At 37.4% G+C, this 25,316-nt stretch overlaps 1 long non-coding RNA gene across 1 annotated transcript in view; it reads right to left on the bottom strand.

The window, feature by feature from the left end:
- Positions 1-25,015, bottom strand: part of LOC115270409 (uncharacterized) — a 30,111-nt gene extending 5,096 nt beyond the window's left edge. Inside the window, exons 1-2 of the long non-coding RNA XR_003899198.2 lie at positions 24,853-25,015; positions 6,680-7,210 (exon numbers count right to left, since the gene is read on the bottom strand). This is a non-coding gene — a long non-coding RNA (uncharacterized LOC115270409). The remainder of the gene's footprint in view (positions 1-6,679; positions 7,211-24,852) is intronic.
- Positions 25,016-25,316: the final 301 nt, after the last annotated feature.

Below are 25,316 nucleotides of genomic sequence, written 5' to 3'. Positions count from 1 at the left end.
CGCCTAACACAACGGATTGAATCCGTTCCTGAGGCAGTCCCTTGCGAAGGAACTTGTTATTCTTTGTCCGATTCAGCGAACCATAGTTCGTTACCTAGGCAACAACTTGTTAGGCTTGATTTTTTTTTTCAGCAGGATGTCCAATATTTTCGGCAGAGCAGGAAAAGAGTTCCTTCTTGATGATCAGCTTCACTTACAGCACTTGCACGTCCTTTCACGGAAGACGGATCTTGATTTTTTTTCATGGTCTGGATCTTCAAAATCGCTGAGTCGTTTTGCTAAACGCTCCGATAATCGCTTCGAAAGCTCCAAAGCAAACGGGGTTCGCTCGTCGCCAATGTCGTACTCATCCAGTTGACGTCTCGACTAATAATGATAATTCCAAGACCTCGGCCTACTTATTGATGTGCTAAACTACCACAGCTGGCAAAGAAAGCCCTCCAATTAATAACTGTGGAAGTGCTCAAAGAACACTAAGTTGGAGATAGGTAGGCCAAGTCTCAGTGGGGACGTAGAGCCATAAAGAAGAAGAAAAAGGAGCTATTCCCGAGGAAGATTTGAGGAACTACTGGAGATATTTCCTGGGAACTTCCAGAGGAATTTTCGAGGATTTCCTGGAGCAATTCTCAAGGGACTCCTGGAGCTATTTCCGAGGAACTTCAAAAAAAATTCTCGGAGGAGTTCCCGAGGAATTTTCGAGGAAATCCAGGAGGAATTTCTGGAGAACTCCTGGAGGAATTCCCATAGAATTCCGGTAGAACTTCAGAAGGAATTCCCGAGGAACTCCCGGAGGATTTCCCGAGAAAATCCAGGAGGATTTCCCGAGAAGCTCATGAAGCAATTTTCGAGGAACTCCTGGAACAATTGCTAGGACATTCCTGGAGAAATTTCTCAGGAACTTCTGGAGAAATTTCCAAGAAACACCTGGAGGAATTTTCGAGGAATTCCTGGAGGAATCCCCGAGGAGCTCCAGGAGGAATTTCCGAGAAACTTCTGAAGCATTTCCTGAGGAACTTCTAAGGAAGTTTCCAAGGAACTCCTGGGAGATATTTCCGGGAAAATTTTGAAGGAATTCTCGACGATTTTTTGGAAATATACTAGAAAAACTGCTGGGGGAATTTCTGAGGAACTCGTGAAGGAATTCCTGAATGAATTCAGAGGAACACCATGAAGAATTTCTGAGGAGCTCCTGGAGATATTTCCGGGGAACTCCTGGAGGAATTACCGAGGAATTTCTGGAGATATTCTCGAGCTGGAGGAATTTCTGAGGATCTAGTGAAGGAATTCCTGGACAAACTCAGTGGAACACTAAGGAATTTCCGAGGAACTGCTGGAGGAATTCCAGAGGAACTCTTGAAGGTATTTACAAGGAACTCCTGGAGATATTTCCGGTGAACTCCTGGTAGAATTATCGAGGAATTTCTCCATGGAGATATTCTCGAGGAACTGCTGGGAGTATTTTTGAGGAACTCCTGGAGAAATTCCAGAATAACACCTGAAGGAATTCCCGAGGAACTCCTGAAGGAATTTCCAAAGAACTCCTGGAGATATGCCCGAGGAACTCCTGGAGATATTTCCGTGGAACTCCCGGAAGAATTATCGAGGAATTTCTGGAGATATTCTGAAGGAATATCTGAGGAACTAGTGAAGGAATTCCTGGACGAACTCAGAGGAACACCAGGAGAAATTCCCGAGGAAGTTCAGAAGGAATTTCTGATGAACTCCAGGAGGAATTCCAGAAGAACTGTTGGAAGAATTTACAAGGAAGTCCTGGGGATAATTCCGGGGAACTCCTGGAATAATTATCGTCGAATTTCTGGAGATATTCTCGAGAAACTGCAGGAGGAATTTCTGAGAAACTGCTGGAGGAATTCCCAAAGAACTCCTGGAAAAATTCCCAATGAACCCCTGGGAGAATTGCAAAGGAACTCTAGGAGGAATTTCCGAGGAAATCCAGGAACAATTCCCGAGGAAATCCAGGAGGAATATTTTAGGAACTAATGTAGATATTTCCAGGAAACTTCCGGAGGAATTTTCGAGGATCTCCTGGAGTAATTCTCAAGGAACTCCTGGAGCTATTTCCGGGGAACTCCTGAAAAATTCTCGGAGGAGTTCCCGAGGAGCTTCAGGAGGAATTTTCGAGGAAGTCCAGGAGGAATTTCTTGAGGAATGCCGATAGAATTTCAGCAGAACTTCAGAAGGAATTCTCGGGGATCCCCTGAAGGAATTCCCGAGGGACTCCCGGAGGAGTTCACGAAGAAATCCAGGGTGGTTTTCCGAGGATCTTATGAAGCAATTTTCGAGGAACTCCTGGAGCAATTCCTAGGACACTCCTAGAGAAATTTCCAAGGAATTCCTGGAAGAATTTCCGGAGGAAGTCCCGAGGAGCTGCTGAAGCGATTCCCGAGGAACTTCTTGAGCAATTTCAAAGGAACACCTGGAGGAATCCCCGAGGAGCTCCTGGAGTAATTTCCGAGGAACTCTAGGAGAAATTTCCGAGATACTTCTGAAGCATTTCCCGAAGAACTTCGAAAGGAGTGTCCGAGGAACTCCTGGAGAAATTTCCGGGAAAATCCTGAAGGAATTCTCGAGGATTTTTTGGAAATATACTCGAGAAACTGTTGGAGGTATTTCTGAGGAACTCATGAAGGAATTTCTGAATGAATCCAGAGCACCACCAGGAAGAATTTCCGAGGAACTCCTGGAGATATTTGCGGGGAACTCTCGGAATAATTATCGTGGAATTTCTGGAGATATTCTCAAGGAACTGCAGGAGGAATTTCTGCGAAACTCCTTGAGGAATTCCCGAAAAACACCTGGAAGAATTTCCGAGAAACTCCTGAAGGAATTTTCGAGGAACTTCTGGAGATATTTCCGGGGAATTCCTGGAGGAATTATGGAGGAATTTCTGAAGATATTCTCGAGGACCTTCTGGAGGAATTACTGAGGAACTCCTGGAGGAATTCCCGAAGAACTTCTGAAGGAATTTCAGAGAAACTTCTGGAGATATTTTCGGGGAACTCCTGGAGGAATTATCGAGTAATTTCTGGAGATATTCTCGAGGAACTGCTGGAGGATTTTTTGAGAAACTAGTGAAGGAATTCCTGGACGAACTCAGAGGAACACCAAAAGGAATTCCCGAGTAAGTTCAGAAGGAATTTCCGAGGAGCTCCTGGAGGAAGTTCAAAAGGAATTTCCGAGGAACTCCTGGATGAATTTCAGATGAACTCTTGGAGGAATTTACAAGGGACTCCTGGAGATATTTCCGGGGAACTCCTGCAAGAATTTGTTGGACCGAACCGACCGAGTACCCAACGAAATGCGGTTGACAAGTTCCCAACCGGCGGACACAAAGAACCGGACCAAGTCCGAGGGACTTTCGGGAACTCGCGTAACGTGATCGGAAGAACTCCTGGAGGAATTATCGAGGAATTTTTGTGAATGTTCTCGAGGAACTGCTGGAGGAATTTCTGAGGAACTCATGAAGGAATTCCTGGAGGAACTCCGAGGATGTTCAGAAGGAATTCCCGAGGAACTCCAGGACGAATTCCAGAGGAACTCTTGGAGAAATTTACAAGGAATTCCTGGAGATATTCCGGGTAACTCTTAGAGAAATTCGCGAGGAGCTTCTGGAGGAATTCCCGAGGAACACATGGGTGAATTCCCGGGAAACTCCTGAAGGAATTCCCGAGGAACTCCTGGAGCAATTCCCAAAGAACTCCTGGAGATATTTCCAAGGAACTTCTGGAAGAATTATCGAGGAATTTGTGGAGATATTCTCGAGGAACTGCTGGAGGAATTTATGAGGGACTCCTGAAGGAATTCCTGAAGGAATTCAGAGGAACACCAGGAGGAGTTTCCGAGCAACTTCCGAAGGAATTCCCGAGGAACTGCTGGAGAAATTCCCGAGGAACACCTGGAAGAATTCCCCCCTGAAAGAACTCCTAGAGAGGAATTTTTGAGAAACACCTGGCGGAATTATAGAGGAACTGTTGAGGAATTTACAAGGAACTCCTGAAGATATTTCCGGGAAGCTCCTGAAGGAATCGTCGATAAAATTCTTGAGAAATTCCTGAGGAACTCCTGGAGAAATTCCCAAGAAACTCCTGGAAGAATTTCCGAGGAACTCCAGGAAGAATTTTGGAGGAAATCCTTGAGATATTTCCGGGGAACGCCTGGAGAAAATCTCCAGTAATTTCTGAAGATATTCATGAGGAACTCTTGGAGGAATTTCTTAGGAACTTGTGAAGTAATTCCCGTGGATTTCCAGGAGGAAGTCCCCTGGAATTCCAGGATAAATTTCCATGGAATTTCAGTAGGATTTCCCGAGGAACTTCTGGAGGAATTTACGAGGAGCTCCTGGAGCAATTCCCAAGGAACTCATGGGTGAATACCCGGGAAACTCCTAAAGGAATTCACGAGGAACTTCCAAGGAACTCCTAGAGCAGTTCCCGAGGAACTCTTGAAGATATTTCCGGCGAACTCCTGGAAAAATTATCGAGGAATTTCTGGAGAGGGCAGTGTAGTGTCTACCTAATGGTTGTGTGCACAGGATATCTACTGCCCATAACCGCATATTTGTAACATTTGCATATTTTGCTGGTATTGAGTTAATATCGGGGATCAGCATCAAATCACAAGTGCTTTCGACCACCTGAATTAAAAAATGAAGTTTGTTCTAGGATTTATGAAAAAAATACCAAGTCATTTTGTCTCATTGAGCAATGTGACCGCATAACAGTCACACTAGGAAAATAGATTGATTTTAAAGCGTGACATCAATCATACTGAGGTCCGATTTATTTTTTGACAATTCCCCCAGCATACAGGAAATGCTGTAGAAAATTTGATTGCTATACGACTGATGAAAAATTTATGAGAAATTTTTAAAATTTCAATTCATTCCTATACTATTCAAAGTTGCAACTTTGGTTTCCATTTTCTCCAATGCCTACTGTTGTTGAATGTTACTGTTATGCGGTTATGGGCAGTCTACCTACATGAAATACTGTTCATGGCAGTACCTAAATATCTAGGTGTCTACCTAAGGTAGTATAAATACGGGTAGTCATTGGACCACACAGGAGAGACTGCACAAGCCTTGGACTTGTCAACATTATTATTATTCTTCTTTTGAAGGATATAAAAGTGGCGACGAGGATCAAGGAACGTGTAATTTCTTTTGAGTTATTCCGAAATTATTTCCTTTTGGTTTTCAGGTTGTTGTAATAACAAATAATTTGTAACAATTATTGTTATTTTTGTGGAGAACGGAATTGTTCTTTTATGGTAGAATTGCCATTATGTTGTGGACAGAATGTTCTTTTTTGGCCGATGTTGCATTGACGAAATTGTCTTTTTGTTTTGGTAATAACGAAATGTTATTTTTTGTGGTGAACGAAATTGTTCTTTTGTGGCGGAATTGTCATTTGTGTTATTTGTACTTTTTTGGCAAAGTTGCTGTATTGGGATAGCGAAATCGTGTTTTTGTTTTTGTAGTTTTGTTAGCGAGCAGATATGTTCTTTGAAAGTGACGGACTCGTCAGTTTATTTGTGGTATCATTATTTTTTGAAGTTTTCTAAAGGGGAAAAGACTGTAGTGTCTACCTAATGGTTGTGTGCACAGGATATCTACCTACATGAAATACTGTTCATGGCAGTACCTAAATATCTAGGTGTCTACCTAAGGTAGTATAAATACGGGTAGTCATTGGACCACACAGGAGAGACTGCACAAGCCTTGGACTTGTCAACATTATTATTATTCTTCTTTTGAAGGATATAAAAGGCAGGACAGCATACATTCGTGCATTAGTGAAATTGCCTCAACTGCTTTTATACCGTCAAACATTATCAGAACTCCTCAGTATTATCATATCTTAATTCACAGTAATCTTTACATCTAATCTCTAATTTTAAGAAAATTCTTTAAAAAAAAGTGAAATTTGAAAATTGATGAAAAATTTCAAATGTTATCAAAATATTCTGTCTTTCCAATAATTTGAAACCATAAGTTCAAACATTTGAGGCTGATTCAATGGAGTTATCAACTATCAATAATCCCTCTGGAATAAAGTCATGTCTCACGCCTGTTAACTTTATTTCTAACAAAGATGCTAGTTTCACCCATTACGCGTTTCAAAAAAAAAAAAATATTTACTCGCAAAAATCATCCTATGATTTTCAAAGACCAAATTTGTGCAAAAATGCTTTGAGATTGCAAACGCCCCAAATTGAGTACTGAGTATGATGCTAAGTTTGGGTTAAATATTTTGGAAGATCGTGTTGATGGTGTCTGGATTCGATTACCGGTTGATACAAAATCTTTTGGTAATGTAAACTATCTTGAGCTCCCATTATCTTCGATCAAAAACAAGATAATTACGGAACCTGTGATTGTCTGACTATATCAGATTGCAAAAGCCAGCTCGATAAAAATGGTTCTCTTTGACTTTAATAGGGGAAATTGTGTATTTTCGGCAGTTTTGTTCTCTTCGTCATGAGGGGTTTTTTGAAAGCTGTTGAACTCAGAATTGGCCTCAAATCCTTCCCAGCCAAGCTGAATTAGCTATATGCCCAAGTTTCAGAAAATTTGGCGGACAAAAACCCCCCCTGACGAAGAGAACAAACCTGCCGATAATACCCATCGTCACCCTAGTTAAATTCAATTAAAAATTACCTGCAACACACTTCGCATTTCCCGGAATTAATGTCAGCTTTCCCGTAGCCATCTTCCAAAGCAGCGACATCATATGGGCCTCGTATAAGTCATGTTCCTTCTTAACGTCCTCAGAAAACGATTGAAATTGCGACGCGTCCAGGTCACTGCGATGTCGGCAGCTTTGGATATCATACGCTGAGCCTTCCAGATTGCCACCAGATTGACGTCGTGATTCTCAAGTCTCCTGTTTACATAATGCTGGCGATCTTGTGACAGAGCAATTCCGAACAATCTTTGGCCGGTTGGACGCAGACGGTGGTGATTTCTATCACAAATAGCTGCTCTTTATTTGCTTTCCCCAGCTGACCTTGGGGGAAGTGGTCCTTGGGTTTGGAACCAATTTGCCCGGATCGACAACCTTCAACTCTGAATTGACCTATTTGACCGGGAATTCGACCAGATGAACTGATGATTGGAATTGGTCGATCAGCAGGAAATTTACCCTTGTTCTTGTCAGGGCGGAAAATGTCTTGGCTGGCTGGCGGTTTTCTGAAATCAAGAAACAAACAAATATTGTTATTCAGGAAGTTTTTTTGTTCTAACTTTTAATTACAAAATCAAGCTGTATACTCCTAAGCCCGAGATAAGCTTAGGATGCACATATCACCCGTGGGTGCATTCAAGTTATATTGTGCATCAAATGGGTTCCCAAGCTCGAAATAAACTTAGGATGCACAAATCACCCGAGGGTGCATTCAAGTTATATTGTGCATCAAATGGGTTTTCAAGCTCGAAATAAGCTTAGGATGCACAAATCACCCGAGGGTGCATTCAAGTTATATTGTGCATCATATGGGTTCTTATGTACTCCCAAGCTCGAAATAAGCTTAGGATGCACAAATCACCCGTGGGTGCATTCAAGTTATATTGTGCATCAAATGGTTTCCCAAGCTCGAAATAAGCTTAGGATGCACAAATCACCCGTGGGTGCATTCAAGTTATATTGTGCATCAAATGGTTTCCCAAGCACAAAATAAGCTTAGGATGCACAAATCACCCGTGGGTGCATTCAAGTTATATTTTGCATCAAATGGGTTCTTATGTACTCCCAAGCTCGAAATAAGCTTAGGATGCACAAATCACCCGTGGGTGCATTCAAGTTATATTGTGCATCATATGGGTTCCCAAGCTCGAAATAAGCTTAGGATGCACAAATCACCCGTGGGTGCATTCAAGTTATATTGTGCATCAAATGGTTTCCCAAGCTCGAAATAAGCTTAGGATGCACAAATCACCCGAGGGTGCATTCAAGTTATATTGTGCATCATATGGGTTCTTATGTACTCCCAAGCTCGAAATAAGCTTAGGATGCACAAATCACCCGTGGGTGCATTCAAGTTATATTGTGCATCAAATGGTTTCCCAAGCTCGAAATAAGCTTAGGATGCACAAATCACCCGTGGGTGCATTCAAGTTATATTGTGCATCAAATGGTTTCCCAAGCACAAAATAAGCTTAGGATGCACAAATCACCCGTGGGTGCATTCAAGTTATATTTTGCATCAAATGGGTTCTTATGTACTCCCAAGCTCGAAATAAGCTTAGGATGTATAAATCACCCGTGGGTGCATTCAAGTTATATTGTGCATCAAATGGGTTCTTATGTACTCCCAAGCTCGAAATAAGCTTAGGATGCACAAATCACCCGAGGGTGCATTCAAGTTATATTGTGCATCATATGGGTTCTTATGTACTCCCAAGCTCGAAATAAGCTTAGGATGCACAAATCACCCGTGGGTGCATTCAAGTTATATTGTGCATCAAATGGTTTCCCAAGCTCGAAATAAGCTTAGGATGCACAAATCACCCAAGGGTGCATTCAAGTTATATTGTGCATCAAATGGTTTCCCAAGCTCGAAATAAGCTTAGGATACACAAATTACCCGAGGGTGCATTCAAGTTATATTGTGCATCAAATGGGTTCTTATGTACTCCCAAGCTCGAAATAAGCTTAGGATGCACAAATCACCCGAGGGTGGATTCGGATAATATTATCCATCAAATGGGTTCTAATCTACTCCCAAGCTCGAAATACACTTAGGTGACATCAAATGATGAACGACAACATTAAGCTCAGAACGAATCTGAAATAAAGTCTAGATCACACATAAGCATCAAATACAATTAGGTGACATCAAATGATGAACGACAACATTAAGCTCAGAACGAATCTGAAATAAAATCTAGTTTACACCTAAGCATCAAATACACTTAGGTGACATCGAATGATGAACGACAACATTAAGCTCAGAACGAATCTGAAATAAAGTCTAGATCACGCATAAGCATCAAATACAATTAGGTGACATCAAATGATGAACGACAACATTAAGCTCAGAACGAATCTGAAATAAAATCTAGTTTACACCTAAGCATCAAATACACTTAGGTGACATCGAATGATGAACGACAACATTAAGCTCAGAACGAATCTGAAAATAAAATCTAGATCACACCTAAGCATCAAATACACTTAGGTGACATCAAATGATGAACGACAACATTAAGCTCAGAACGAATCTGAAATAAAATCTAGTTTACACCTAAGCATCAAATACACTTAGGTGACATCGAATGATGAACGACAACATTAAGCTCAGAACAAATCTGAAATAAAATCAAGATCACACCTAAGCATCAAATACACTTAGGTGACATCAAATGATGAACGACAACATTAAGCTCAGAACGAATCTGAAATAAAATCTAGTTTACACCTAAGCATCAAATACACTTAGGTGACATCGAATGATGAACGACAACATTAAGCTCAGAACGAATCTGAAATAAAATCAAGATCACACCTAAGCATCAAATACACTTAGGTGACATCAAATGATGAACGACAACATTAAGCTCAGAACGAATCTGAAATAAAATCAAGATCACACCTAAGCATCAAATACACTTAGGTGACATCAAATGATGAACGACAACATTAAGCTCAGAACGAATCTGAAATAAAATCTAGTTTACACATAAGCATCAAATACACTTAGGTGACATCGAATGATGAACGACAACATTAAGCTCAGAACGAATCTGAAATAAAATCTAGTTTACACCTAAGCATCAAATACACTTAGGTGACATCGAATGATGAACGACAACATTAAGCTCAGAACGAATCTGAAATAAAATCAAGATCACACCTAAGCATCAAATACACTTAGGTGACATCAAATGATGAACGACAACATTAAGCTCAGAACGAATCTGAAATAAAATCTAGTTTACACATAAGCATCAAATACACTTAGGTGACATCAAATGATGAACGACAACATTAAGCTCAGAACGAATCTGCAAATAAAATCAAGATCACACCTAAGCATCAAATACACTTAGGTGACATCGAATGATGAACGACAACATTAAGCTCAGAACGAATCTGCAAATAAAATCTAGATCACACCTAAGCATCAAATACATTTAGGTGACATCAAATGATGAACGACAACATTAAGCTCAGAACGAATCTGAAATAAAATCTAGTTCACACCTAAGCATCAAATACACTTAGGTGACATCGAATGATGAACGACAACATTAAGCTCAGAACGAATCTGAAAATAAAATCTAAATCACACCTAAGCATCAAATACATTTAGGTGACATCAAATGATGAACGACAACATTAAGCTCAGAACGAATCTGAAATAAAGTCTAGTTTACACCTAAGCATCAAATACACTTAGGTGACATCGAATGATGAACGACAACATTAAGCTCAGAACGAATCTGAAAATAAAATCTAGATCACACCTAAGCATCAAATACACTTAGGTGACATCAAATGATGAACGACAACATTAAGCTCAGAACGAATCTGAAATAAAGTCAAGATCACACATAAGCATCAAATACACTTAGGTGACATCAAATGATGAACGACAACATTAAGCTCAGAACGAATCTGAAATAAAATCAAGATCACACCTAAGCATCAAATACACTTAGGTGACATCAAATGATGAACGACAACATTAAGCTCAGAACGAATCTGAAATAAAGTCTAGTTTACACCTAAGCATCAAATACACTTAGGTGACATCGAATGATGAACGACAACATTAAGCTCAGAACGAATCTGAAAATAAAATCTAGTTTACACCTAAGCATCAAATACACTTAGGTGACATCGAATGATGAACGACAACATTAAGCTCAGAACGAATCTGAAAATAAAATCTAGATCATAGGTTCCCAAACTTTCAGGTCGCGCGACCCCCTTTTGCCACCAGACGTAGTTTTCGCGACCCCCCATAGAAATTCCCTCATTTGTTGTCTGTTACAGTAAAATATTTTATTGTCCCTTGCGACCCCCTGGACGAAGACTGGCGACCCCCCTGGGGGGTCGCGACCCACAGTTTGGGAAACCATGATCTAGATCACACCTAAGCATCAAATACACTTAGGTGACATCAAATGATGAACGACAACATTAAGCTCAGAACGAATCTGAAATAAAATCAAGATCACACCTAAGCATCAAATACACTTAGGTGACATCAAATGATGAACGACAACATTAAGCTCAGAACGAATCTGAAATAAAATCTAGTTTACACCTAAGCATCAAATACACTTAGGTGACATCGAATGATGAACGACAACATTAAGCTCAGAACGAATCTGAAATAAAATCTAGTTTACACATAAGCATCAAATACACTTAGGTGACATCAAATGATGAACGACAACATTAAGCTCAGAACGAATCTGAAATAAAATCAAGATCACACCTAAGCATCAAATACACTTAGGTGACATCAAATGATGAACGACAACATTAAGCTCAGAACGAATCTGAAATAAAATCTAGTTTACACCTAAGCATCAAATACACTTAGGTGACATCAAATGATGAACGACAACATTAAGCTCAGAACGAATCTGAAATAAAATCTAGTTCACACCTAAGCATCAAATACACTTAGGTGACATCGAATGATGAACGACAACATTAAGCTCAGAACGAATCTGAAAATAAAATCTAGATCACACCTAAGCATCAAATACACTTAGGTGACATCAAATGATGAACGACAACATTAAGCTCAGAACGAATCTGAAATAAAATCTAGTTTACACATAAGCATCAAATACACTTAGGTGACATCAAATGATGAACGACAACATTAAGCTCAGAACGAATCTGAAATAAAATCTAGTTTACACCTAAGCATCAAATACACTTAGGTGACATCGAATGATGAACGACAACATTAAGCTCAGAACGAATCTGAAATAAAATCTAGTTCACACCTAAGCATCAAATACACTTAGGTGACATCGAATGATGAACGACAACATTAAGCTCAGAACGAATCTGAAATAAAATCAAGATCACACCTAAGCATCAAATACACTTAGGTGACATCAAATGATGAACGACAACATTAAGCTCAGAACGAATCTGAAATAAAATCTAGTTTACACATAAGCATCAAATACACTTAGGTGACATCAAATGATGAACGACAACATTAAGCTCAGAACGAATCTGAAATAAAATCTAGTTCACACCTAAGCATCAAATACACTTAGGTGACATCGAATGATGAACGACAACATTAAGCTCAGAACGAATCTGAAAATAAAATCTAGATCACACCTAAGCATCAAATACACTTAGGTGACATCAAATGATGAACGACAACATTAAGCTCAGAACGAATCTGAAATAAAATCTAGTTTACACCTAAGCATCAAATACACTTAGGTGACATCGAATGATGAACGACAACATTAAGCTCAGAACGAATCTGAAAATAAAATCTAGATCACACCTAAGCATCAAATACACTTAGGTGACATCAAATGATGAACGACAACATTAAGCTCAGAACGAATCTGAAATAAAATCTAGTTTACACCTAAGCATCAAATACACTTAGGTGACATCGAATGATGAACGACAACATTAAGCTCAGAACAAATCTGAAATAAAATCAAGATCACACCTAAGCATCAAATACACTTAGGTGACATCAAATGATGAACGACAACATTAAGCTCAGAACGAATCTGAAATAAAATCTAGTTTACACCTAAGCATCAAATACACTTAGGTGACATCGAATGATGAACGACAACATTAAGCTCAGAACGAATCTGAAATAAAATCAAGATCACACCTAAGCATCAAATACACTTAGGTGACATCAAATGATGAACGACAACATTAAGCTCAGAACGAATCTGAAATAAAATCAAGATCACACCTAAGCATCAAATACACTTAGGTGACATCAAATGATGAACGACAACATTAAGCTCAGAACGAATCTGAAATAAAATCTAGTTTACACATAAGCATCAAATACACTTAGGTGACATCGAATGATGAACGACAACATTAAGCTCAGAACGAATCTGAAATAAAATCTAGTTTACACCTAAGCATCAAATACACTTAGGTGACATCGAATGATGAACGACAACATTAAGCTCAGAACGAATCTGAAATAAAATCAAGATCACACCTAAGCATCAAATACACTTAGGTGACATCAAATGATGAACGACAACATTAAGCTCAGAACGAATCTGAAATAAAATCTAGTTTACACATAAGCATCAAATACACTTAGGTGACATCAAATGATGAACGACAACATTAAGCTCAGAACGAATCTGAAAATAAAATCTAGATCACACCTAAGCATCAAATACATTTAGGTGACATCAAATGATGAACGACAACATTAAGCTCAGAACGAATCTGAAATAAAGTCTAGTTTACACCTAAGCATCAAATACACTTAGGTGACATCGAATGATGAACGACAACATTAAGCTCAGAACGAATCTGAAAATAAAATCTAGTTTACACCTAAGCATCAAATACACTTAGGTGACATCGAATGATGAACGACAACATTAAGCTCAGAACGAATCTGAAAATAAAATCTAGATCACACCTAAGCATCAAATACACTTAGGTGACATCAAATGATGAACGACAACATTAAGCTCAGAACGAATCTGAAATAAAGTCAAGATCACACATAAGCATCAAATACACTTAGGTGACATCAAATGATGAACGACAACATTAAGCTCAGAACGAATCTGAAATAAAATCAAGATCACACCTAAGCATCAAATACACTTAGGTGACATCAAATGATGAACGACAACATTAAGCTCAGAACGAATCTGAAATAAAGTCTAGTTTACACCTAAGCATCAAATACACTTAGGTGACATCGAATGATGAACGACAACATTAAGCTCAGAACGAATCTGAAAATAAAATCTAGTTTACACCTAAGCATCAAATACACTTAGGTGACATCGAATGATGAACGACAACATTAAGCTCAGAACGAATCTGAAAATAAAATCTAGATCATAGGTTCCCAAACTTTCAGGTCGCGCGACCCCCTTTTGCCACCAGACGTAGTTTTCGCGACCCCCCATAGAAATTCCCTCATTTGTTGTCTGTTACAGTAAAATATTTTATTGTCCCTTGCGACCCCCTGGACGAAGACTGGCGACCCCCCTGGGGGGTCGCGACCCACAGTTTGGGAAACCATGATCTAGATCACACCTAAGCATCAAATACACTTAGGTGACATCAAATGATGAACGACAACATTAAGCTCAGAACGAATCTGAAATAAAATCTAGTTCACACCTAAGCATCAAATACACTTAGGTGACATCGAATGATGAACGACAACATTAAGCTCAGAACGAATCTGAAAATAAAATCTAGATCACACCTAAGCATCAAATACACTTAGGTGACATCAAATGATGAACGACAACATTAAGCTCAGAACGAATCTGAAATAAAATCTAGTTTACACATAAGCATCAAATACACTTAGGTGACATCAAATGATGAACGACAACATTAAGCTCAGAACGAATCTGAAATAAAATCTAGTTTACACCTAAGCATCAAATACACTTAGGTGACATCGAATGATGAACGACAACATTAAGCTCAGAACGAATCTGAAATAAAATCTAGTTCACACCTAAGCATCAAATACACTTAGGTGACATCGAATGATGAACGACAACATTAAGCTCAGAACGAATCTGAAATAAAATCAAGATCACACCTAAGCATCAAATACACTTAGGTGACATCAAATGATGAACGACAACATTAAGCTCAGAACGAATCTGAAATAAAATCTAGTTTACACATAAGCATCAAATACACTTAGGTGACATCAAATGATGAACGACAACATTAAGCTCAGAACGAATCTGAAATAAAATCTAGTTCACACCTAAGCATCAAATACACTTAGGTGACATCGAATGATGAACGACAACATTAAGCTCAGAACGAATCTGAAAATAAAATCTAGATCACACCTAAGCATCAAATACACTTAGGTGACATCAAATGATGAACGACAACATTAAGCTCAGAACGAATCTGAAATAAAATCTAGTTCACACCTAAGCATCAAATACACTTAGGTGACATCGAATGATGAACGACAACATTAAGCTCAGAACGAATCTGAAATAAAATCAAGATCACACCTAAGCATCAAATACACTTAGGTGACATCAAATGATGAACGACAACATTAAGCTCAGAACGAATCTGAAATAAAATCTAGTTTACACCTAAGCATCAAATACACTTAGGTGACATCGAATGATGAACGACAACATTAAGCTCAGAACGAATCTGAAATAAAATCAAGATCACACCTAAGCGTCAAATACACTTAGGTGACATCAAATGATGAACGACAACATTAAGCTCAGAACGAATCTGAAATAAAATCTAGATCACACCTAAGCATCAAATACACTTAGGTGACATCAAATGATGAACGACAACATTAAGCTCAGAACGAATCTGAAAATAAAATCTAGATCACACCTAAGCATCAAATACATTTAGGTGATATCAAATGATGAACGACAACATTAAGCTCAGAACGAATCTGAAATAAAATCTAGTTTACACATAAGCATCAAATACACTTAGGTGACATCAAATGATGAACGACAACATTAAGCTCAGAACGAATCTGAAATAAAATCTAGTTCACACCTAAGCATCAAATACACTTAGGTGACATCAAATGATGAACGACAACATTAAGCTCAGAACGAATCTGAAATAAAATCTAGTTCACACCTAAGCATCAAATACACTTAGGTGACATCGAATGATGAACGACAACATTAAGCTCAGAACGAATCTGAAAATAAAATCTAGATCACACCTAAGCATCAAATACATTTAGGTGACATCAAATGATCTGAAATAAAATCTAGTTCACACCTAAGCATCAAATACACTTAGGTGACATCAAATGATGAACGACAACATTAAGCTCAGAACGAATCTGAAATAAAGTCTAGTTTACACCTAAGCATCAAATACACTTAGGTGACATCGAATGATGAACGACAACATTAAGCTCAGAACGAATCTGAAAATAAAATCTAGATCACACCTAAGCATCAAATACATTTAGGTGACATCAAATGATGAACGACAACATTAAGCTCAGAACGAATCTGAAATAAAGTCTAGTTTACACCTAAGCATCAAATACACTTAGGTGACATCGAATGATGAACGACAACATTAAGCTCAGAACGAATCTGCAAATAAAATCTAGATCACACCTAAGCATCAAATACATTTAGGTGACATCAAATGATCTGAAATAAAATCTAGTTCACACCTAAGCATCAAATACACTTAGGTGACATCGAATGATGAACGACAACATTAAGCTCAGAACGAATCTGAAAATAAAATCTAGATCACACCTAAGCATCAAATACATTTAGGTGACATCAAATGATGAACGACAACATTAAGCTCAGAACGAATCTGAAATAAAGTCTAGTTTACACCTAAGCATCAAATACACTTAGGTGACATCGAATGATGAACGACAACATTAAGCTCAGAACGAATCTGAAAATAAAATCTAGTTTACACCTAAGCATCAAATACACTTAGGTGACATCGAATGATGAACGACAACATTAAGCTCAGAACGAATCTGAAAATAAAATCTAGATCACACCTAAGCATCAAATACACTTAGGTGACATCAAATGATGAACGACAACATTAAGCTCAGAACGAATCTGAAATAAAGTCAAGATCACACATAAGCATCAAATACACTTAGGTGACATCAAATGATGAACGACAACATTAAGCTCAGAACGAATCTGAAATAAAATCAAGATCACACCTAAGCATCAAATACACTTAGGTGACATCAAATGATGAACGACAACATTAAGCTCAGAACGAATCTGAAAATAAAATCTAGATCACACCTAAGCATCAAATACATTTAGGTGACATCAAATGATGAACGACAACATTAAGCTCAGAACGAATCTGAAATAAAATCTAGTTTACACATAAGCATCAAATACACTTAGGTGACATCAAATGATGAACGACAACATTAAGCTCAGAACGAATCTGAAATAAAATCAAGATCACACCTAAGCATCAAATACACTTAGGTGACATCAAATGATGAACGACAACATTAAGCTCAGAACGAATCTGAAATAAAATCTAGTTTACACCTAAGCATCAAATACACTTAGGTGACATCAAATGATGAACGACAACATTAAGCTCAGAACGAATCTGAAATAAAATCTAGTTCACACCTAAGCATCAAATACACTTAGGTGACATCGAATGATGAACGACAACATTAAGCTCAGAACGAATCTGAAAATAAAATCTAGATCACACCTAAGCATCAAATACACTTAGGTGACATCAAATGATGAACGACAACATTAAGCTCAGAACGAATCTGAAATAAAATCTAGTTTACACATAAGCATCAAATACACTTAGGTGACATCAAATGATGAACGACAACATTAAGCTCAGAACGAATCTGAAATAAAATCTAGTTCACACCTAAGCATCAAATACACTTAGGTGACATCGAATGATGAACGACAACATTAAGCTCAGAACGAATCTGAAATAAAATCTAGTTTACACCTAAGCATCAAATACACTTAGGTGACATCGAATGATGAACGACAACATTAAGCTCAGAACGAATCTGAAATAAAATCTAGTTCACACCTAAGCATCAAATACACTTAGGTGACATCGAATGATGAACGACAACATTAAGCTCAGAACGAATCTGAAATAAAATCAAGATCACACCTAAGCATCAAATACACTTAGGTGACATCAAATGATGAACGACAACATTAAGCTCAGAACGAATCTGAAATAAAATCTAGTTTACACATAAGCATCAAATACACTTAGGTGACATCAAATGATGAACGACAACATTAAGCTCAGAACGAATCTGAAATAAAATCTAGTTCACACCTAAGCATCAAATACACTTAGGTGACATCGAATGATGAACGACAACATTAAGCTCAGAACGAATCTGAAAATAAAATCTAGATCACACCTAAGCATCAAATACACTTAGGTGACATCAAATGATGAACGACAACATTAAGCTCAGAACGAATCTGAAATAAAATCTAGTTCACACCTAAGCATCAAATACACTTAGGTGACATCGAATGATGAACGACAACATTAAGCTCAGAACGAATCTGAAATAAAATCAAGATCACACCTAAGCATCAAATACACTTAGGTGACATCAAATGATGAACGACAACATTAAGCTCAGAACGAATCTGAAATAAAATCTAGTTTACACCTAAGCATCAAATACACTTAGGTGACATCGAATGATGAACGACAACATTAAGCTCAGAACGAATCTGAAATAAAATCAAGATCACACCTAAGCGTCAAATACACTTAGGTGACATCAAATGATGAACGACAACATTAAGCTCAGAACGAATCTGAAATAAAATCTAGATCACACCTAAGCATCAAATACACTTAGGTGACATCAAATGATGAACGACAACATTAAGCTCAGAACGAATCTGAAATAAAATCAAGATCACACCTAAGCATCAAATACACTTAGGTGACATCAAATGATGAACGACAACATTAAGCTCAGAACGAATCTGAAATAAAATCTAGTTTACACATAAGCATCAAATACACTTAGGTGACATCAAATGATGAACGACAACATTAAGCTCAGAACGAATCTGAAATAAAATCTAGTTCACACCTAAGCATCAAATACACTTAGGTGACATCGAATGATGAACGACAACATTAAGCTCAGAACGAATCTGAAAATAAAATCTAGATCACACCTAAGCATCAAATACACTTAGGTGACATCAAATGATGAACGACAACATTAAGCTCAGAACGAATCTGAAATAAAGTCAAGATCACACATAAGCATCAAATACACTTAGGTGACATCAAATGATGAACGACAACATTAAGCTCAGAACGAATCTGAAATAAAATCAAGATCACACCTAAGCATCAAATACATTTAGGTGACATCAAATGATGAACGACAACATTAAGCTCAGAACGAATCTGAAATAAAATCTAGTTTACACATAAGCATCAAATACACTTAGGTGACATCGAATGATGAACGACAACATTAAGCTCAGAACGAATCTGAAATAAAATCTAGATCACACCTAAGCATCAAATACACTTAGGTGACATCAAATGATGAACGACAACATTAAGCTCAGAACGAATCTGAAATAAAGTCAAGATCACACATAAGCATCAAATACACTTAGGTGACATCAAATGATGAACGACAACATTAAGGTCAGAACGAATCTGAAATAAAATCAAGATCACACCTAAGCATCAAATACACTTAGGTGACATCAAATGATGAACGACAACATTAAGCTCAGAACGAATCTGAAATAAAATCTAGATCACACCTAAGCATCAAATACACTTAGGTGACATCAAATGATGAACGACAACATTAAGCTCAGAACGAATCTGAAATAAAATCAAGATCACACCTAAGCATCAAATACACTTAGGTGACATCAAATGATGAACGACAACATTAAGCTCAGAACGAATCTGAAATAAAATCAAGATCACACCTAAGCATCAAATACACTTAGGTGACATCAAATGATGAACGACAACATTAAGCTCAGAACGAATCTGAAATAAAATCTAGATCACACATAAGCATCAAATACACTTAGGTGACATCAAATGATGAACGACAACATTAAGCTCAGAACGAATCTGAAATAAAATCTAGATCACACCTAAGCATCAAATACACTTAGGTGACATCAAATGATGAACGACAACATTAAGCTCAGAACGAATCTGAAAATAAAATCTAGATCACACCTAAGCATCAAATACATTTAGGTGACATCAAATGATGAACGACAACATTAAGCTCAGAACGAATCTGAAATAAAATCTAGTTTACACATAAGCATCAAATACACTTAGGTGACATCAAATGATGAACGACAACATTAAGCTCAGAACGAATCTGAAATAAAGTCTAGTTTACACCTAAGCATCAAATACACTTAGGTGACATCGAATGATGAACGACAACATTAAGCTCAGAACGAATCTGAAAATAAAATCTAGATCACACCTAAGCATCAAATACACTTAGGTGACATCAAATGATGAACGACAACATTAAGCTCAGAACGAATCTGAAATAAAGTCAAGATCACACATAAGCATCAAATACACTTAGGTGACATCAAATGATGAACGACAACATTAAGCTCAGAACGAATCTGAAATAAAATCAAGATCACACCTAAGCATCAAATACATTTAGGTGACATCAAATGATGAACGACAACATTAAGCTCAGAACGAATCTGAAATAAAATCTAGTTTACACATAAGCATCAAATACACTTAGGTGACATCGAATGATGAACGACAACATTAAGCTCAGAACGAATCTGAAAATAAAATCTAGATCACACCTAAGCATCAAATACACTTAGGTGACATCAAATGATGAACGACAACATTAAGCTCAGAACGAATCTGAAATAAAGTCAAGATCACACATAAGCATCAAATACACTTAGGTGACATCAAATGATGAACGACAACATTAAGCTCAGAACGAATCTGAAATAAAATCAAGATCACACCTAAGCATCAAATACACTTAGGTGACATCAAATGATGAACGACAACATTAAGCTCAGAACGAATCTGAAATAAAATCTAGTTTACATCTAAGCATCAAATACACTTAGGTGACATCAAATGATGAACGACAACATTAAGCTCAGAACGAATCTGAAATGAAATCTAGTTTACACATAAGCATCAAATACACTTAGGTGACATCAAATGATGAACGACAACATTAAGCTCAGAACGAATCTGCAAATAAAATCTAGATCACACCTAAGCATCAAATACATTTAGGTGACATCAAATGATGAACGACAACATTAAGCTCAGAACGAATCTGAAATAAAATCTAGTTTACACATAAGCATCAAATACACTTAGGTGACATCAAATGATGAACGACAACATTAAGCTCAGAACGAATCTGAAATAAAATCTAGTTCATAAGCATCAAATACACTTAGGTGACATCAAATGATGAACGACAACATTAAGCTCAGAACGAATCTGAAATAAAATCTAGTTCACACCTAAGCATCAAATACACTTAGGTGACATCGAATGATGAACGACAACATTAAGCTCAGAACGAATCTGAAAATAAAATCTAGATCACACCTAAGCATCAAATACACTTAGGTGACATCAAATGATGAACGACAACATTAAGCTCAGAACGAATCTGAAATAAAATCAGGTGTAAACTAGATTTTAGCATCAAATACACTTAGGTGACATCGAATGATGAACGACAACATTAAGCTCAGAACGAATCTGAAATAAAATCAAGATCACACCTAAGCATCAAATACACTTAGGTGACATCAAATGATGAACGACAACATTAAGCTCAGAACGAATCTGAAATAAAATCTAGATCACACCTAAGCATCAAATACACTTAGGTGACATCAAATGATGAACGACAACATTAAGCTCAGAACGAATCTGAAATAAAATCTAGTTTACACATAAGCATCAAATACACTTAGGTGACATCAAATGATGAACGACAACATTAAGCTCAGAACGAATCTGCAAATAAAATCAAGATCACACCTAAGCATCAAATACACTTAGGTGACATCGAATGATGAACGACAACATTAAGCTCAGAACGAATCTGCAAATAAAATCTAGATCACACCTAAGCATCAAATACATTTAGGTGACATCAAATGATGAACGACAACATTAAGCTCAGAACGAATCTGAAATAAAATCTAGTTCACACCTAAGCATCAAATACACTTAGGTGACATCGAATGATGAACGACAACATTAAGCTCAGAACGAATCTGAAATAAAATCTAGTTTACACATAAGCATCAAATACACTTAGGTGACATCAAATGATGAACGACAACATTAAGCTCAGAACGAATCTGAAATAAAGTCTAGTTTACACCTAAGCATCAAATACACTTAGGTGACATCGAATGATGAACGACAACATTAAGCTCAGAACGAATCTGAAAATAAAATCTAGTTTACACCTAAGCATCAAATACACTTAGGTGACATCGAATGATGAACGACAACATTAAGCTCAGAACGAATCTGAAAATAAAATCTAGATCACACCTAAGCATCAAATACACTTAGGTGACATCGAATGATGAACGACAACATTAAGCTCAGAACGAATCTGAAATAAAGTCAAGATCACACATAAGCATCAAATACACTTAGGTGACATCAAATGATGAACGACAACATTAAGGTCAGAACGAATCTGAAATAAAATCAAGATCACACCTAAGCATCAAATACACTTAGGTGACATCAAATGATGAACGACAACATTAAGCTCAGAACGAATCTGAAATAAAATCAAGATCACACCTAAGCATCAAATACACTTAGGTGACATCAAATGATGAACGACAACATTAAGCTCAGAACGAATCTGAAATAAAATCAAGATCACACCTAAGCATCAAATACACTTAGGTGACATCAAATGATGAACGACAACATTAAGCTCAGAACGAATCTGAAATAAAATCTAGATCACACATAAGCATCAAATACACTTAGGTGACATCAAATGATGAACGACAACATTAAGCTCAGAACGAATCTGAAATAAAATCTAGATCACACCTAAGCATCAAATACACTTAGGTGACATCAAATGATGAACGACAACATTAAGCTCAGAACGAATCTGAAAATAAAATCTAGATCACACCTAAGCATCAAATACATTTAGGTGACATCAAATGATGAACGACAACATTAAGCTCAGAACGAATCTGAAATAAAATCTAGTTTACACATAAGCATCAAATACACTTAGGTGACATCAAATGATGAACGACAACATTAAGCTCAGAACGAATCTGAAATAAAGTCTAGTTTACACCTAAGCATCAAATACACTTAGGTGACATCGAATGATGAACGACAACATTAAGCTCAGAACGAATCTGAAATAAAATCTAGTTTACACATAAGCATCAAATACACTTAGGTGACATCAAATGATGAACGACAACATTAAGCTCAGAACGAATCTGAAAATAAAATCTAGATCACACCTAAGCATCAAATACATTTAGGTGACATCAAATGATGAACGACAACATTAAGCTCAGAACGAATCTGAAATAAAATCTAGTTTACACATAAGCATCAAATACACTTAGGTGACATCAAATGATGAACGACAACATTAAGCTCAGAACGAATCTGAAATAAAGTCTAGTTTACACCTAAGCATCAAATACACTTAGGTGACATCAAATGATGAACGACAACATTAAGCTCAGAACGAATCTGAAATAAAGTCAAGATCACACATAAGCATCAAATACACTTAGGTGACATCAAATGATGAACGACAACATTAAGCTCAGAACGAATCTGAAATAAAATCAAGATCACACCTAAGCATCAAATACACTTAGGTGACATCAAATGATGAACGACAACATTAAGCTCAGAACGAATCTGAAAATAAAATCTAGATCACACCTAAGCATCAAATACATTTAGGTGACATCAAATGATGAACGACAACATTAAGCTCAGAACGAATCTGAAATAAAATCTAGATCACACCTAAGCATCAAATACATTTAGGTGACATCAAATGATGAACGACAACATTAAGCTCAGAACGAATCTGAAATAAAATCTAGTTTACACATAAGCATCAAATACACTTAGGTGACATCAAATGATGAACGACAACATTAAGCTCAGAACGAATCTGAAATAAAGTCTAGTTTACACCTAAGCATCAAATACACTTAGGTGACATCAAATGATGAACGACAACATTAAGCTCAGAACGAATCTGAAATAAAGTCAAGATCACACATAAGCATCAAATACACTTAGGTGACATCAAATGATGAACGACAACATTAAGCTCAGAACGAATCTGAAATAAAATCAAGATCACACCTAAGCATCAAATACACTTAGGTGACATCAAATGATGAACGACAACATTAAGCTCAGAACGAATCTGAAATAAAATCTAGATCACACCTAAGCATCAAATACATTTAGGTGACATCAAATGATGAACGACAACATTAAGCTCAGAACGAATCTGAAATAAAATCAAGATCACACCTAAGCATCAAATACACTTAGGTGACATCAAATGATGAACGACAACATTAAGCTCAGAACGAATCTGAAATAGAATATGGAGTACACCTAAGCTTTAAAGACACTTGATATCAAGTATCAAAGTAACCAAGGAGACACCAAGGCCTTCCCTAGTCGATTGAAATGGCACCGGCGTTGAAGTCCGGATCTTTTGATCTAATCGACACTCTTTCTGGGATCCATCCCGTCGAAGTGTACAGGTCGATATTATGCCGAGGGAGTGACATTAGTTTTGCCAAGCCGAAATATAAAAGAAAAGCCGAAAAAGGACAAAAAAACGGTAAAACCCGCAAAAAATTACCGGGTTTTATGTCTTTACAGCCGACCCCTAGGGAAGGGAAACTAAATTTAATTTTAATTTTATCTTCAACTTTGTATTTCCGTGATCATTGATAATTTCTTTTTCGAAGTTCATATCCCTTTCTTAAAAAAAAAATGTTTTAAAAAAATAACGAGAAAACCCAAAACTTACTCTGTTAGATCCGGGAAATTCGTATCCTCCCATTAGCTTCTTGAAGGCTTTTTCCATCCGAGAAAGGGGCAATCAGTCGCCAATAAAGTCCTTTCGATATCTCATTGACGTGCATCCGGATCCAATACTTTCCACAAGGATAAAAAATCAACACTTCCTTCTCGTACAAGTACCGCCGAAGCTACAATCCGAAACCACCATCTGGTGGTAGAAATCCGCATGTTCCCCTGCGATCACCGGGTTTTCGCTGAGGTCGGATCCACTGCACAAAATCTCGCTTCTGTTTGGCGACCAACTCCAGCGCAGCAGACTGTAGCAATCCGAAAGCGAATAAAAAAAACTTCTCCATAAGATTGATATCCACGAACGGAACGTATGCTATTCTGCTATTCTGCTATTCTGCTATTATCAACGCATCCCCTGGCTTTCGCCCATCTGCGTTGTCTTTTCACTAGGCAATACGT

Source organism: Aedes albopictus, chromosome 2 (genome assembly GCF_035046485.1).
Source record: "Aedes albopictus strain Foshan chromosome 2, AalbF5, whole genome shotgun sequence".
Taxonomy (NCBI): Eukaryota; Metazoa; Arthropoda; class Insecta; order Diptera; family Culicidae; genus Aedes; species Aedes albopictus.
Note: the sequence above shows the minus strand (reverse complement) of the source record. Positions and strands in the feature narration are given on the sequence as shown.